We start from the raw sequence: 9,044 nt of genomic DNA, 5'->3' as shown, positions 1-9,044 counted from the left end.
CTGAATTTACAAGTTTGGGTCCTAGCAACCCTTCGATGCCCCTTTGTCTTAATCCTTATTTGTGCTTTATAATATATATAAAGGTTGTTTTCTTGAGATTGCATTTGGGAACAGCAAATAGTAGGTTTCACAGGCTTAACAGCTACAATTGCATTTATAAACAAAAAAGGGGATCAGTTGTTGGGAACCGCCCTGCCTGGTTTCAGGAGCTATAACCCCACCATGGCTAAGGCTGAGTGATCGACATTGAGACCATAAGCCACTGAGGAGATGAAGCTTATCTTCCTGGTAGGAGCACTGCCTCTGACCACTTTACTTCACCCAGCCTGGCCCCAATGCTTGGTTGGTTAGCCAATTACCAGTAAGATTCCTCAAGAGAGTGGCAACCTAGGACAGGCACAATCACGTGGAGGCACTCAGGGAAGGACTTGGGGGACTATAGAAAAAGGGGGTTATGGACTCTCACTCCTCGGCTCTGGCATAGCCTGAGTCCTCTTTCTGTCTACAAGAAGTCTCCTAATCTCTTGGCTGCCTTATTCTCCTGCTCCACTTAAGCCTGAAACAATGCCAGTGGTCAGTGGGGCCCTGTGCTGAAACTGGTAGGTTCCCTGCGGCAATCAGGCCTAAGAGATAAAGCATAAAATCCTATGAAACCTGCTTTGCTAACACCCTCAATTTAAATGATAAGGGTCCAAGCCTGAAATGAGTTTTTTTCCACCAAAATTTTGTGGCACTTTAGCTATTTGATCCTGACTCAATAAAGGCCCTCAGTTCTTTGAATGTTATCTATTTGATCATTACTGCCTGACGGTGATTGATGGGCTCAATCTGAGAATGTGGGTCTTTGGAACCCCTGGTTGTTTACGGATTGTAATAATGCTCTATATACTTTGATGTATTTGCAAATTATCTTCCCAGGGTCATGTGAGAGACAAGCAAGTATCAAGCTTTGTGGGATCTATAGTGGTCCTAACTAAAAATGGTGGGAGATGTGGGAGGCCATTCTGCATGGTGTGGGCCCAGCTCCCACTCGGAGATGCGCAGGACCCACGCTCACGGATAGGTTCTCCCATGGGTAATCAGGCCTGCAATACGCCTAGACTGCTTTGAGTCTTGCTTTTTGCTAAAAACTCCCTCACCTGGATTTGTGGCAAACATTTACTGCAAAGTAACTTCCTAAACTCCGTGCTAAACCTTCCTAGGACAAGTGTGACTGGTCCAACCACTTTTGCCCTTTTCATTTGCAAATATCCTTCTTCTGTGATGTGATTATTGGCATTGACTCCTTTGTTTGCTGTAAAAGGTAATCACCTAAAGCAACCTATGCATAGTAAATGAGGACTATCATGTAATGTGCCGAGAAACCTAATAAAGGCAGGTCATGGCAAAGGTCAAGGCTTTTGCTCCCCTTGAAAGAAAAGCCATGCTGTCCCTTTTCCTCCACCGGACTCAGTGGTCTGTGTGAATATCTCATTTAATCCATAATAACTCAGACACCGTGGGCCAGTGTCTGCATCAAGGTAATACTTGACCCACCTGTGAGCCTGCATTGACGAAGCAATGATGCTCCCTGGGACTCTTCCCAAGACATGAACATAAAGACCTATATTCTTTCTCTTTCAATGTGGGTTATTTCTTCTCATAGGTTTTATTATTGATTAGGTACTGATAGGCTCCTTTTTTCCTACTTCAAAACAGCTGCATGTAAATGTTCCTTTTCTATTTTGTTTCCCGCCCCTCCCCAACTGAAAAAGGCAGAGGCCATAGAGACTGACTCAGAGGCTTGTCCCAGGCACATCCTGGGAGCAAGAGCTCCTGAAGTGGGACTTTGGTCCTGCACGTTTTCCTCTAATTTTAGACATACAATGATTCCTCACAAATAGGTGGAAGGTAGCCATGGCACATGCACACCTACAGAGGATGCTGGTGTTCCCTGTGGTCTCACACTGAGTCGTTTCTAAGGAGTCAGCTAGTGATGTGCTCATCCCACATTTGCTTAGGGTGCTTTTGTAAAAAAAATAGTTATCTGACCTAGTAACTGTTGCTTAGAGACTTTTCACAAGACCCAGAATTTGAGAAAGAGCATTAGTGAAATGGAACAAACACTAGACCTGGATACAAAAGATGTGGGTGGAAGTCCCAGTCCAATTATTGAGGTGTGGTCTTGGTAAATTTGTTTTTATTTCCCATGACCTTGCCTTCTCAGCAGTCTGGCTTAAGATACAGAAAAGCTTATTTCCTGGCAATGCACTGAGGTCACATGATACCTCTAGGTGGAGAGGTGGGAATTTGCTCAGCATACAGCACTGGGGGCTTTCCAAGAACATGACAGCAGGAAGACTTCCTGAAATGGCTGTGGAGGAAACACATGGTCCCTCGCATTGTGGTCTTTGGGCCACCAGCTCCTCCCTACTGGCTCTTTCAGACTCACCTCTGCTTCTCACCTGTCCTGCATCCTATGCTGCCCCTGCTGGGTTCTTAATTAAATGCTTGTTTATGGGAGAGCAGAGGGTCTGATGCAAAATAAGGCTGTGACTGGCTTTACTTAGTCACTTTCTGCTTTATCTAAGAATCATGCTGCATTGAAGTTGAAAATAAATTAATCGATAAAGGCAAACAAGCAGACTCTTCTGTGGTTTGAACTCTTTTCAGCCTCCACACCTGTGCTTTTATTCGATGTAGACAGATGTTTTCCCCAGAGGCCAGCCGTAAGTACCTGGTTCCTACTTCAGTGCTTATGTTGAGGTGGTTAGGGATAGCCTGTATTGATTTACTGGACACTTTTAGTGGTGCTGAAAATTGAGAGATGAACAATAAAGGAGATCCTGACTCCTGGGGCTGGCGATTAAAACTTCCTAACAATGCTCTGGAGTCCCTTTAGCAATATGGGATGACAGTTTACTTTAAAAAGGGACACACACAAATTAATTTATTCTGTGGCAAACTGATTTTTAGACCACCATAGAAAGGGTGTTGGATTTGGACTTCAAGTGACCAATTGGCAAATTTGTATTCATGTGCAGCCAGACAAGCCTCTTGAGTTATCTGAGCCTCGGTTTCCTAATCTGTGAATTGGGAATGGGGATGTGCCCCTGACAAGGTAGCTTCTTGAGTTTACTGAAATGATGTGAAACTTGATGAAGGCCGCTCACCTCCCCACTCCCTGTTTGTTTGGATTGACACCACAAGGATTTATTTCACTGCAGTTGTCCAGCTTCGAAGTGAAAGTACTGAGGCTTTATTGGGAAGTGTCATCCCAGGGCAGCTAGAGTGAGGGAAAGGGGCTCTGTGGCAGGAACAGAACAAGCAGCTCAGGGAGAGCCCTCACTGAGCTGGCCACTGCCTCACAGGGACCCCTGAGGGGCTGCTGGGTCACATGGAACTCTTCCCCAAAACCCACAGCCTCGGGGTGGGAGGGAGAGCCGTGTAGCTGCCACTGCTCTGTCTCAAATCTCTTACCAGCTTCACTGAATGTCATTTCTACAGAGCAGAAAGCTCTAGTCATATACTATATTTTTTTGTTTGTTTGTTTTAAAGTATATTTTATTAATTATGCCATTACAGTTGTTCTATTCCCCCCTTCATTTCCCTCCACCCTGCACACCCCTCCCCCACTATTCCCCCCCTTTAGTTTATGACCACGTGTCTCAAGTTCTTTAGATTCTATATTTCCCATACTATTCTTGCCCTCCCCCTATCTATTTTCTACCTACCATCTATGCTACTTTTTTTCTGTACCTTCTCCCCCCTTCTCCTTCTCCCACTCCCCTGTTGCTAACCCTCCATGTGATCTTCATTTCTATGTTTCCACTCCTGATCTAGCTGTCCTCTTAGTTTGCTTTCATTTTAAGTGTGGTTCTTAATAACTGAGTTTGCTGTCCTTTCACTGTTCATTTTTTTATCTTCTTTTTCTCAGGTAAGTTCCTTTAACATTTCATATAATAAGGGCTTGGTGATGACGAACTCCTTGAATTTGATCTTATCTGAGGAGCACTTTATCTGTCCTTCCATTCTGAATGAAAACTTTGCTGGATAGAGTAATCTTGGTTGTAGGTCTTTGGATTTCATGACTTGGAATACTTCTTTCCAGCCCCTTCTTGCCTGTAAGGTCTCTTTTGAGAAATCCACTGACAGTCTGATGGGAACTCCTTTGTAGGTGACTGTCCCCTTATCTCTTGCTGCTTCTAGGATTCTCTCCTTCATTTTAATCTTGGCTAATGTAATTATGATGTGCTTTGGTGTGTTCCTTCTTGGGTCCAACTTCTTTGGGACTCTCTGAGCTTCCTGGATTTCCTGGAAGTCTATTTCCTTTGCCAGATTGGGGAAGTTCTTCTTTATTATTTGTTCAAATAAGTTTTCCACTCGTGGCTCTTCCTCTTTCCCTTCTGGTACCCCTATAATTCAGATGTTGGAACGTTTAAAGATGTCCTGAAGGTTCCTAAGTATCTCCTCCTTTTTTTGAATTCTTGTTTCTTCATCCTTTTCTGTTTGGTCATTTTTTTCCTCCTTCTGGTCCACTCCTTTGATTTGAGTACCAGTTTCCTTTCCATTACTATTGGTTTCCTGTGCATTTCCCTTCATTTCAATTAGTTTAGCTTCCATATATTCCTCTAATTTGTGACTAAAATCAACCAGTTCTGTGAGCATCCTAATCACCAGTGTTTTGAACTGCACATCTGAAAGTTCAGCTATTTCTTCCTTGCTTAGATTTATGGCTCTGGGGCTCTGAGTTGTTCTTGAGCCATGTTTTGATCTGTTTGTGCCTGTTAGGTATGATTAGCATAACCTTAGTTGTTCACCAGGGCGGGGCCACCCAGTTACTGGTTTGTGATGCTATATGTGGGGGCGGGGTCAGAGAGGGACAATGGTGGTTCTCTCTGCTGCTTTCCGCCACTGGGGCCTGCATGGTGCGTCTCACCACCACTAGCTCCTTCACCAGTTTATCTGTGCACGAATGTGTGACAAGGGTCCACCCTCAGTGGGTCCACCCACTTCCCCACACCTGGGATCTGCCCACGGCTGCTGGTGCACCTGGGTTGCGTGCCCAGGTCAGTCTGGTGAATCTTTCCTCCCCGACCCTGCTCTGCTGCTGGCTCTGCCCCTCTTACCGGTTTGGCTGAAGGGTTCGTTGTTGTCAGACTTCCGTATAGTTCAATTTCCTGTGGTTTGGCTGCGTTTTTGTTGCTAAAACTTTGTTGTTTTTAAACTTGGTTGTGTGAGAAGGCGAAGTGCTTCTACCTACGCCTCCATCTTGGCGGAAGTATCATATTCTATATTTTCCTTTGCAGTTTAGGTCTAGGACACTTAATGCAATTTTCTTTGGTTCCCATTTCATGGCCTCAAGGTTTACATTAGTGGAGACTTCATATATTTATTGTATTTGATCAGAAAACTCCCAATTTTTAAATCAAGGACCTGTAATGAAAACAATCAAGAAATTTTAGCTTCAAAACCAGAAACAGTGAAATGAACCAATTCATTACTGGGGGCACTTTATCCCAGGAAGTTGAAAGTCTCGGGCTTCAGAATTTGTGTGAGAATGGCATGTAATTAAGTCATCAGAGAAGGAATGAAAGTGCCAGTCAATTGCTGCTCTCCATTTCTCTTTCTTTCTTTTAGGTGTGTTTCAGTTGACTGTTATCAGGAACTCATTTTCTCCCTCAGAGCACTGACTGTCTCAGTCATCCCTGTAGCACTCTGTGTATCCATGAGGTGTGCGGAGCCCAGCAGCACTTACACTCTCCCCTTCCTCTCACCCATGTGGCATGTTTTTCCTACAAAGGAGATGGATATTAGTGTGGTTTAACTGCCTGTGAATAGGAGGAATTTATGTCTCATACCTCCCTGGGAAAGTGCCCTTCCTGGTACTGGGTGGAGCTGCAGTGTTTGTTTACAGCTTTCTCTCCTAGTGAGTTCCTCAGAAATCACCTGGGCCACTCTGATATCCATGAGACTGGGCTGGTGATTAGTGTAGCACTGTTTTGTAAAGATAGTCTGAATTTAAATCCTGGTTGCATGCTTATCATCGTGCGTCCATTATCTTATATTTCAGTACATGTCATAAATGCCTAGTAATTTCTTAAAACTCTAGATGAGGTATCCTAGCTCACCAAATGCATGCCTCACTGACTGTAGGTATTGTAGGTACTTGAGCCCAAGCCTGCTGCCCCTACCCCTACATGCCAGTCTCTCTTCCTCAGTTACAAGAAAGCCCAAGTTTAGCCAGCTTCATGAGGGCAAGCAGTAAGAGTCTACATTTCCCCATTTCTTGGCAGTAGGCATGGCTATAGTGCCTGTACCCATTGCACAGAGGTAGCCTATAGTTTGTGCAAACTCTGGAAGCACCTCCTACTTAGCTCAGCTTCCTTAGGAAATAGTCCTTGAAGCAGAGGCTTTATTGAGATGTGTCATCCCAGGGCAGCTAGAATGAAGGAGAGGGACACTGTGGCAGGGACAGAAGGCATACATGGGAGAGCACTCACTGAGCTGTCCACAGTCTCTCAGGGACCCCTGTGGGTCTTCTGGGTCACATGGAACTCCTTTCCACAGCACAGTGCCTTGGGTGAAGGAGGGAGACCCACGTAGCTTGCACTGCTCTGCCTCAAGCCTCTTATTGATCAAATTTTGACCACCGGGATGTGAACCCTCCCTGACCCCCGTTGTATCACTCAGCCTCTGTGGTAGCCTTAGGGAAGGCCAGGTCTACTCCCAATGGTACAGGGCTTCATCTGAGCCCAGAAGTGGGAGAAAACTCAGAGCCTGTATAGATAACAGCATTGCTACCATTCTCTGTGGTGGGAGCAATAGTGGTCGTGAGGCAGCTTGTCCTTCACCCAGGGATGGCTATGACATCCAGTCTGTGAAGAGAGGTGACAGTGTAGCTGCCAAGCTTTAGCAAGTCTGAGGAAGGGAAATAGATGAACTTAGTACATCTCCTTAAAAGGAGAGGGTATGACTTGGAATGCAGATATAATGGCTGAAGCCCTGGTAGCCCTTTTGAAGCCCAAAGAAGAGGGGAAAATATTAATAGTGGTAGAGTGGAATCTAGAATAAAGCAAGTATTCTTGATGACTTTTTGAAGTTCCCATCCTGGTGAAATGTAAGTCTCCAGACTTCTTTTACTAGTGTTCCTGTTTCTTACATGAAAGAGTAACAGACTTCTATTTTGTTTAAGTTAATGTTATATTTTTTCTTTATAAAGCCAAAGCTAATTTTAACTACTTCAGCACATAATAATGACTTTTTGGATAAATGAAACAATATCCTGTTTTACTAAAACTTATCCTATATCCAAAACAGTAGATTTAATGCAATATATTTGACCCTGACATTTGTCCTCTGCACCTGAGTGAACTCTGCTTGTCCTTGAGATTGTTGAAGTTCCTGCCTCTGTGTGTTCCTGACCCAGCACACATAGATCTCTCCAGACCCTGCAGGATAGCACTTTTATTTTTCTCCATTTCCATGTTTTCCTTTACCTCCTTCTCTCAAACCCAACTCCCTGTCCTCCTGTCTCCATTAAGCCAGTTCTTCCTCTTCTTTTAAGAGCCCCTACAAATGTCATCTCCTCATGAAGTCCTCCTGCATCCTCATGGCCAGGAGGTCCTTGCCTCCCATGTGTTCCTACAGCTCTTGGTGTAATGGAAATCTTTGTCTTGGTTTATCTCTGCTCCATGCAGCCACCTGCCCCCAGGGTTCCTCAGCATACCGAACAGTCTCTTTGGACATACAGGCTGCCTGTGACCCCCTCTGTTTCCTTGTCTCATACACCCTTCTCTCTCTTCACACTTACCACCCTTTCCCCCCTCCTGACTCTACCGAAGAAAGGTCTTAAAACTTCCACAGAGAAAACACAAGCCTCCAAATGAGAAACTGTGCCAGCTCCCCTGACATACCAGGCAGCCTCCAAGTACAGCCATGGATACTGCTGGGTGAGGTCTTGGCCTTCTCTAAGCTGAGGGCAGGCTTTGTCATTGGGGATGCCCTCAATGCTCCTATATAAAGGCCAGAGTCCCTGTCAGTTTGCTCTCCTTAACTTTGTTACAGCAATTTCATGTTTTCTTTTTCTTTTTTAAGCACATTTTATTGATTATGCTATTAGAGTTTTCCCAATTTTTCCTCCCTTTATCCTCCCTCCACTCTGCACCCCCCAACCCTCCAGCATTCCCCCCTTGGTTCATGTCCATGGGTTGTACATGTAAGTTCTCTGTTTCCTATGCCATTTTTACCTCTACCAACCTATTTTATGCCTACCAATTATGCTTCTTCTTCCCTGTACCTTCCCCCTTCTTTCCCACCTCCCCACTGAAAACCCTCCATATGATGTCCATTTCTCTAATTCTGTTTCTGTTCTGGTTCTTTACTTAGTTTTTGTTTTAGTTTTTTTAGGTTCAATTGTTGATAGTTGTGAGTTTGTTGTCATCTTACTGTTCATAGGTTTTGATCTTCTGTTTCTTAGATAAGTCATTCTAACATTTCATAAAATGTGGGCTTGGTAATGGTGAACTCCTTTAACTTGACCTTATCTGGGAAGTACTTTATCTACCTTTCCGTTTTAAATGATAGCTTTTCTGGATAGAGTAATCTTGGATGTAGGTGCTTGCTTTTCATGACTTCAAATTATTTCTTCCCAGCCCTTTCTTGCCTGTAAGGTTTCTTTTGAGAAATCAGCTGATAGTTTAATGGAAACCTCTTTGTAGGTAACTCTCTCCTTTCCTCTTGCTGCTTTTAAGATTCTCTCTTTATCTTTAATCTTGGAGAACTTAATGATGATGTGCCTTGGTGTGTTCTTCTTTGGGTCCAACTTCTTTGGGACTCTCTGGGCTTCCTGGAAGCCTATTTCCTTTGCCAAATTGGAAAAGCTCTCTTTCATTAATTGTTCAAATAATTTTTCAACTTCTTGCTTTTGTTTTTCTCCTTCTGGTACCCCTATAATTCTGAGGTTAGTGTTTAAAGTTGTTGCAGAGTTCCCTAAGCCTTTCCTCACTTTTTTTGAATTCTCGTTTCTTCATTCTGTTCCAGTTGGGTGTGTTTTTCTTCTTTTT

This window comes from Artibeus jamaicensis, unplaced genomic scaffold, assembly GCF_021234435.1.
Source record: "Artibeus jamaicensis isolate MK-2021 breed Jamaican fruit bat unplaced genomic scaffold, CSHL_Jam_final contig_264, whole genome shotgun sequence".
Classification (NCBI taxonomy): Eukaryota; Metazoa; Chordata; class Mammalia; order Chiroptera; family Phyllostomidae; genus Artibeus; species Artibeus jamaicensis.
Note: the sequence above shows the minus strand (reverse complement) of the source record.